Here is an 8,120-nt window from a genome sequence, read left to right as displayed (position 1 = left end):
TTAGACTATGCTAAAGGTTGCACAACTCTGTGAATATACTAAAATTTGGTGAATTTTATAGCATGTTAATTAAAATCATGATAAAGATGTTCAAATATTTTTAGATCAATATGATGATTGAGATGAATTTCATATATATAATTATTTATAAAAGGTGACTGCCTATGAACCAGTGGTATGTAATTCAGAAACAAACAGATGCTTGTGTTAATCATCTTTTTAAAAATACATAATGAGTCAAAGATGGGTAAGTGTAATAAAATCTAATTAGAAAATGTTTTAAGTCCTCAAATCACCAAATTCTATCGCTCAACCTAATACAGTATTTTTGTTGTTGTTTGGGGGTAAGGAAATTGTTTTTTATGGGTGATGGGGAGTTTTATTGGCAGAGACTTTGTATTTTCTGCCTGTTTTAACTGTCATTATGTTGTACGTTAGATTCCCAGAGCAGTGGAAAGGTGGTTGCCAGGGGCTGGGAGTGGGAGAATTGGGGAGATGTTGATCCAAAGGCTACAAACTTTCAATTATAAGACGAATGACCCAACATTTTTTGGTCTTGTTTGGTCTTGTCGGAGAGAAACGAATCAAAGAAGTCTATTCCTTATGAACTGCAGGATGATGAAGGCAGGAGAACTGAGACTTTGTTCCACTGTAGACATTTTATGTGTTTTGCTTTTTACAGAATGTCTTTATGAATTCCCCTGTCTAAAAGAGAAGAAGAAGAAGAAACTTTGTAGCTGAAACAATAATTAATTCTTGGTCTAAGAGGGATTTTAAACATATTTTAACAAATTTAATATATTCCTCTCCAGCAATTTCATAGCAGGCTCTTTCCCTGCATGTTATTAAGGGATTTCTGTTCTAGGGAGTATTCAAATATTGTTCTTTAATTTCTCAAGCATCCAAAAGCTATTGTGAAATGACCGTCTAAAAGTTAACAATAGTGAAATCTGAAACAGTTGAGTTCAGTTGAACAAAGTACAACCGAGCAATGAAATTCTGTGCTTAGATTTCATATGTGGATAAAATAGCAATCTTGGTCCACGAAGCTGAAGTCATTTCATAAACACATGCCATGAAGAAGACATTTCTGGAGAAGTCATGCTAGCCGCGAATGTGAGATATTCAATGAGGAAAAAGAGGAGATTGAAGTGTTCTATGCTATGGTCCTAACTCCTTGTACCCAAGCAAAGTGACCTTAAGTAAATTATTGAACCTCTCCAACCTTAGTGTCCTCTCTCAAAAACACAGATCTCAGTTTGTTGTAGACTGCATGGTATCCCCCTAAAATTCATATGTTGAAGCCTTAACTCCCAATGTGACTATTTGAAAACTAGGGCCTTGAAAGACATAATTAAGGTTAAGTTGGGTCCTAAGGGTGGGCCTCAATCCAGCATCCCTGGAGTCCTTAAAGAAGGGGAATAGACATGCGCAGACAACGCGAGGGTACAGAGAGCAGGCAGCCACCTGCACGCCAACCACAGCCTCAGGAGGAACCAAACCTACTGATGCATTTTAGCCTCGGACTTCCAGATTCCAGAACCATGAGAAAACAAGCTTTTGATTTTTAAGGTGCTGGGTATTTGGAACTTTTTTATGGCCGCCCTAGCAAACTAATAACAATCTCTGTACTGAAAATCTTGCAAGAATGAGAACATATTTGTAAAAGTCCTTTATAAACTATGAAGTTTACCAAAAATAGAAAATGCCACTATCTCTTGGAGGGATAATCACTCGATTTCACAGATAAAGGACAGCACACTTAAGGAAATGAAAGACTGCCTGATGGAGGAAAGACTAAAGAAAAACTTAAAATGTTGGTTCTGTTTATTAGCTGATTTGTATTAGGTCAATTCCAGTTTATGCAGTCTTAAGAGATGACATCCCACTTTACAGTCAAAACAATTAGAAGACTAACAACATTATCATAAATAATAAAGGGCAAAGACCTTGATATCACTGATCAGTTTAAATATAGGTAGCCAATGATGTCAGCATCTACAGATAATAATATTTAATGTTCATTGAGAAGTTACATGTGTTTTTTCCATGTATGTACTCAATTAATCCTTGAACAACCTTTGAGGTAGAACTGTTATTATCTCCTCATAAAATTGTGAAGGCGCTAGGCTGAGTGAAGTGGCTCAGGCCTGTAAACCTAGCACTCTAAGTGGCAGAGGAGGGAGGACTGCTTGAACTCAGGAGTTGGAGACTAGCCTGAGCAAGAACAAGACCGGTCTCTACTAAAAAATAGAAAAACTAGCTGGGTGTGGTGGCAGGTGCCTCTATTCCCAGTTACTCAGGAGGCTGAGGCAGGATGATTGCTTCAGTCCAGGAATTTGAGGTTGCTGTGAGCTATACTGACACCACGGTACTGTAGCTCAGGTGACAAAGTGAGAGTCTGGCTCAAAAACAAACAGGGGAGGTGCCTGTAGCTCAGTCAGGGGCACCAAGGGTGGCTGGTTCAAACCCAGCCCAGGCCCACTAAACAACTGCAACAAAAAAATAGCCAGACATTGTGGCAGGTACCTGTAGTCCCAGCTACTTGGGAGGTTGAGGCAAGAGAGTCACTTAAGCCTGAGAGTTTAAGGTTGCTGTGAGCTGTGATGTCACAGCACTGTACTGAGGGCAACATAGTGAGACTCTGTCTCAAAACACACAAACAAACAAACAAAAACCCACATATATACAGGGTGACCATAAAGAGTGTGCCATTTTAAATTGCACATGAACTTTATGGACATCCTGTTTATGAAGGTCCCATTGTTTTAGACAAAGAATTCATGACCAAGATCCCCAAAACAAATGCAGCAAAACAAAAATTATTGGGACTTAAATAAACTAAAAACTTCTGCATAGCAAAAGAGACAATCAACAGTGTAGACAGACAACCTACAGAATGGGAAAAAAATGTTCACAACCTATATATCTGACAAAGGACTGATATCCAGAATCTATGAGGAACTCGAACAAATCAGCAAGAGAAAACAACCCTATTAAAAGTGGGCCACATACATTTTACAAAAGAAGAGATACAAATGGCCAACAAACATATGAAAAAATGTGTAAATCATTAGGGAAAAGCAAACTAAAATCATGAGATACCACCTTACCCCAGTGAGAATGAGCATTAGTAAAAGGTCAAAAGACAAGACAGATCAGCCAGAATGTAGTAAAAAAGGGAACACTTCTACACTGTTGGTGAGACCGTAAACTAGTACGACTTCTATGAAAAACAGCATGAAATTTCTCAAAGAACTAAAAGATCTTCCATTCAATCCAGCAATTGACCTCTGGGGATAGAGTCAAAGGGAAATAATTCATTATATCAAAAAGACACAATCAGATGTTTATCAAAGCACAATTCACAATTGGAAAGCTAAGGAATCGGGCCAAGTGCCCATCAAATGAGAGGTGGATTAAAAAAAGTGGTATACACACACCGTGAAATACCACTCAGCAATAAAAAAGGATGAAATAATGTCTTTCACATCAACTTGGATGGAACTGGAGGCTGTTACCCTAAGTGAAGTAATGCGGAAAAGGAAAATCAAATGCCACATGTTCTCACTTGTGAGCACTGAGCTACGGGTAGGTAGGGGTATACAGAGTGGTACAGTGAATATCTCAGGTTGGGAGACGGTGAAGGAAGACGAACTACCTTTCAGGGGCCATGTACACTATTTGAGTGGCAGATACACTAAAAACCCAGATATTACCACTATGCAATTTATCCATGCAACCCCAAACCACTCGTACCCCCTATCAAAATATACATTTTAAAAAAGTGAAGGTCCTGAAGCTGAGAGTTTGTAAGAGGGGAAACTGAGACTATAGTCTTCTTATTAACGTCTCAACTAACTGCTTCTATTTATTAAAAGTTCTTTCACACGGCTTTGATTAACAGAAAATGTTAAATACAAAAATTTGTATCAATGCTATTTAGTAGTATTATTTATTACATCCAAGTATTTTCATGATCACATGGTATTTATACTTACATGATATAAATATATGTGTATTTCCATTAGAAAAACCCATAATAGATGTTTTTATTCTATTTGACTTAAATCTATGTATGAATAACTCAAATAAATGCCAAGTATTTTTAAAAGGCTTAAACAAATTAATGAGCTGTTGCATTTTATTTTCACTACATATACGTTCATAAAATGCTTTTTTTATTGATTTTATTTCAACACTAATGCAAATCTTCTAAAACTGGCAAATGAGACTATTTTAAGTCAAATAGAGTCCTTTGACTAATTTGAAAGTGAAAATTATGCATATACAATGCTTACAGAAAAACATAAACATTTATAATTCTTTTTTTTTTTTTTTTTTTTTTTTGAGACAGAGCCTCAAGCTGGTCCCCTGGGCAGAGTGCCGTGGCATTACAGCTCACAGCAACCTCCAACTCCTGGGTTCAAGCGAGTCTCCTGCCTCCGCCTCCCAAGTAGCTGGGACCACAGGCGCCCGCCACAACGCCCGGCTATTTTTTGGTTGCAGCCGTCATTGTTGTTTGGCGGGTCCGGGCTGGGGATTCAAACCCGCCACCTTAGGTGTACATGGCTGGCGCCTTAGCCGGTTGAGCTATAGGCGCCGAGCCAACATTTATAATTCTTGTGATAATTCTTTGTTGTTGTTGTTGTTGTTGTTGTTTGGCTGGGGCTGGGTTTGAACCCTCCACCTCCAACATATGGGGCCAGTGCCCTACCCTTTTGAGCCACAGGCGCCACCCTCTTGTGATAATTCTTAACATTTATCCAGAGAATTTTAAATGTGCTAAATACATGAGATTTCTGCTCTTTTGTGTTTGCCTCCATTGCAGTCTGTAAATATTGACTAGAAGTTTCTATAACAACTATAGCAATACAGTTGACTGAATGTAAATCGACTACTGTCAATTGAATCAACCAGACCAATGTCACATGAGGCCTCAGATTGTTCCAGTAATCAGATCTTTCTCTCTTTGGTTCTTTCCCAACTATTTAAACAGGCACAAGTCTAGCTCATTTGTGCCAAGCAAACTCTCTTCTTATCCTGTCTGTAATCTGGCCATTGCCTTTACTCCTCATAATCAAGTTCCTTGCAAGAGCCCTTTGTATAGTCATTGGTTTCGTTTTCTCTTTCTTGTTTAGGCTTCATTACATCCTTTCTTCAGCTTCAGATACTGGTGCTCACCCTCTCTATGAAACACTTTCTCCTGGTTTCATCCTCTCTTCTGGCTTCCCTCTTCCCTCTCTTTTCTCCTAGATTCCTTTCAGATCCTGATATTAAGATCCTAGATATCTGTCTTCCCTAGATACTGACTTCAGATTTATCACCTTCAACTTTCCTTGTTTGATCTATTTCCATGATTCAAACCACCTTTTATATTCCAATAAGACCCAAAGCTGTCTGCAGCACCAAGTGTTTCCCTAGCTGCCTTTTAAACATCTCCACCTTGAAGTCCCTTAGGCCTTTGGGCTCAAGCAATTCTCTTGCCTCAGCCTCCCAATTAGCTGGGACTACAGGTGCCTGCCACAATACTCAGCTTTTTTTGTTGTTGTTATTGTGGTTGTCATTGTTGTTTAGCAGGCCCAGGCTGGGTTTGAACCCACCAGCCTCGGTGTATGGGGGTACCGAGCCAGGCATTTCAAGTTCAGTTTTCCCAGCAAACCTGGTCTTTTTTCTGTATTCCCTGATAATACATGAATACAATGCCCATTCAACTTTTTGGTTAAACCAGAACTCAGATATTACTCTTTACTCCTCTAAGTCTATTCAATGACCATAATCTGTCAGTCTACCTTCAAAGTTCCCTTGAATCCACACTTTCTCACAGTTCCCACTCTCATCCCCTCTGTTCAACCATCCCAATTTTTTCCTGGGTTAAGGCAATGGCATCTTAACTGTTGCTCCTACCTGCAGTGTTGGCCTCCCCCTCTCCAACCTTCACCCCAATGCCCAAGGGTCATTCGAAATCACACACCCAATTGTGGCCTTCTCTTTAAATTCCATAGTTGGGGCCAGGGGAGTTGGCTCATGCCTGTAATCCTAGAACTCTGGGAGGCCAAGGTGGGTGGATTGCCTAAAAATCAGCAATTCAAGGAGTTCAAGACCAGCCTGAGGCCCATCTCTACTAAAAATAGAAAAATTAGCCAATCATAGTGGCACATGCCTATAGTCCCAGCTACTCAGGAGTTGAGGCAAGAGGATCTCTTGAGCCCACGAATTTGAGGCTGCTGTGAGCTATGATGATGCCACAGCACTCTACCCAGCATAATGAAATGATAGTCTGTCTCAAAAAAATTTAAAAAAAAAATTTTTTATTCCATAGCTGGTTCCTCAAATTCTTCAGAAAAAAGTCCAAATTTTCAAGAATGGTATATAGCTTATACACGGCCCTTCAAAAGGAGCAACTGCTTCTCTCCCCACGTTCCTTGCTAGACCACTCCCCTCAATATCCTCCATACTTCAGAATGGAGAATAATCTACACTTCATTTGCAGAAATCAAATCAGTTTAGTTTCTCCTTCCACTGTGATTTTGCACATGATGTTGCTTTTGTCTGGAATGCCCTCTGCACCAGCCTCTTCACTTAGCTAAATCTTTCAAACTCAGTTCAGGAGTCACAATATCTCTCCAAAAACCCTCCCTTGATGCCTTCCTTCCCCACCAATTTTGTTTGAGTCTTCTTGTGTTTTTCTGGCACACTATGGGTACTTCTGTCATAGCACTTACCTTATAACTAGTCATTGTTTCCCCAGAAAGCTTTTGGTCTTGAAGAAAAACCGTCATGTGGAATGTGTTACCTCCACATTCATCCAGTGACCCTTGGAATGCCAAAGGAGGGCTCCCTACTCCTCCCTACCAGAACCAGACAGAACCCCAATGTTCCTGGATGAAGAGGGTCCAGCCACTTGTCACTGTCAGTCAATGTGAAGACATGGGTGTAGGTCCAGCAAACTTTACTTGTCAGAAGGCCAGGATTCTGGGGAACAGTGAGAGTAGCCTCTCTGAGACTCTTCTGTGCTTCCATTTCCAACATTTCAGTTTTAAACACAACAGTTGAAAGCAAAGACCACACCAACCCCTATTCCAAATAATAACCAACCTAACTCAGTGACCTATTACAACATTCCAGTTCAAAAGTTAATCTCCTAAATCAATCCACCTGAACTACTCAAGATAGGCATCTTTAGGGTGGGAGCTAAATTTATAAAGCAGTAAGAATGGGAGACAGGGGGTGAAGGTCAGGCAGGACCTAAACCGACCAGCCCAGCTGTGTCAAATGGGAGATGGGGGTGAAGTTGGGCAGGACCTAAACCAGCCAGCCCAGCTGTGTCAAATGAGAGACGGGGGTGAAGTCGGGTAGAACCTAAACCAGCCAGACCAGCTGTGTCCTGTCTGCCCTAGCCCTAACCCTCTAAATACAGACTCTATTTTCTTCTCATGATATGTGCTTTCAACAACAGCTGGGAAGAAGCTTTGACCCAGCCAGCAAGAGAGGCAGTGAAAAACAACAACCTTGGCACTTGCTAATTATTGGGAGGTTGGAGAGAGAAAAGATCAACCAGCTGGCAAAATTAGGTGGAGGAAAAAAAGAGTTAAACAGGCTCAGCACCTGTAGCTAAGCAGCAAGGGTGCCAGCCATACACTGGAGCTGGTCGGTTCGAATCCAGCCTGGGCCTGCCAAACAACGACGACACCTACAACCAAAAATAGCCGGGCGTTGTGGTGGGTGCTTGCAGTCCCAGCTACTAGGGAGGATGAGGCAAGAGAATCACGTAAGCCCAAGAGTTTGAGGTTGCTGTGAGCTGTGATGCCACAGCGCTCTACCCAGGGCAACATAGTGAGACTCTGTCTCAAAAAAAAAAAAAAAGTTAAATAGCTATACAGATAAGGAAATCAGTAACCTGAAATGAGGAAGGCCTTTCCCAATTTATGCCAACTTAGGGAGCATACTTTTTAAACTGTGAGGTCTCTTATTTTAGTGTAATGCAAAAGGACAGGAAAACTGTATTAGAAAGTGTAATACTGGCTAGGTGCCTATGGCTCAAGTGGCTAAGGCGCCAGCCACATACACCTGAGCTGGCGGGTTTGAATCCAGCCTGGGCCCGCCAAAGAACAATGACG

This window comes from Otolemur garnettii, unplaced genomic scaffold, assembly GCF_000181295.1.
Source record: "Otolemur garnettii isolate 467f Iridium unplaced genomic scaffold, OtoGar3 scaffold00003, whole genome shotgun sequence".
Lineage (NCBI taxonomy): Eukaryota > Metazoa > Chordata > Mammalia > Primates > Galagidae > Otolemur > Otolemur garnettii.
Note: the sequence above shows the minus strand (reverse complement) of the source record.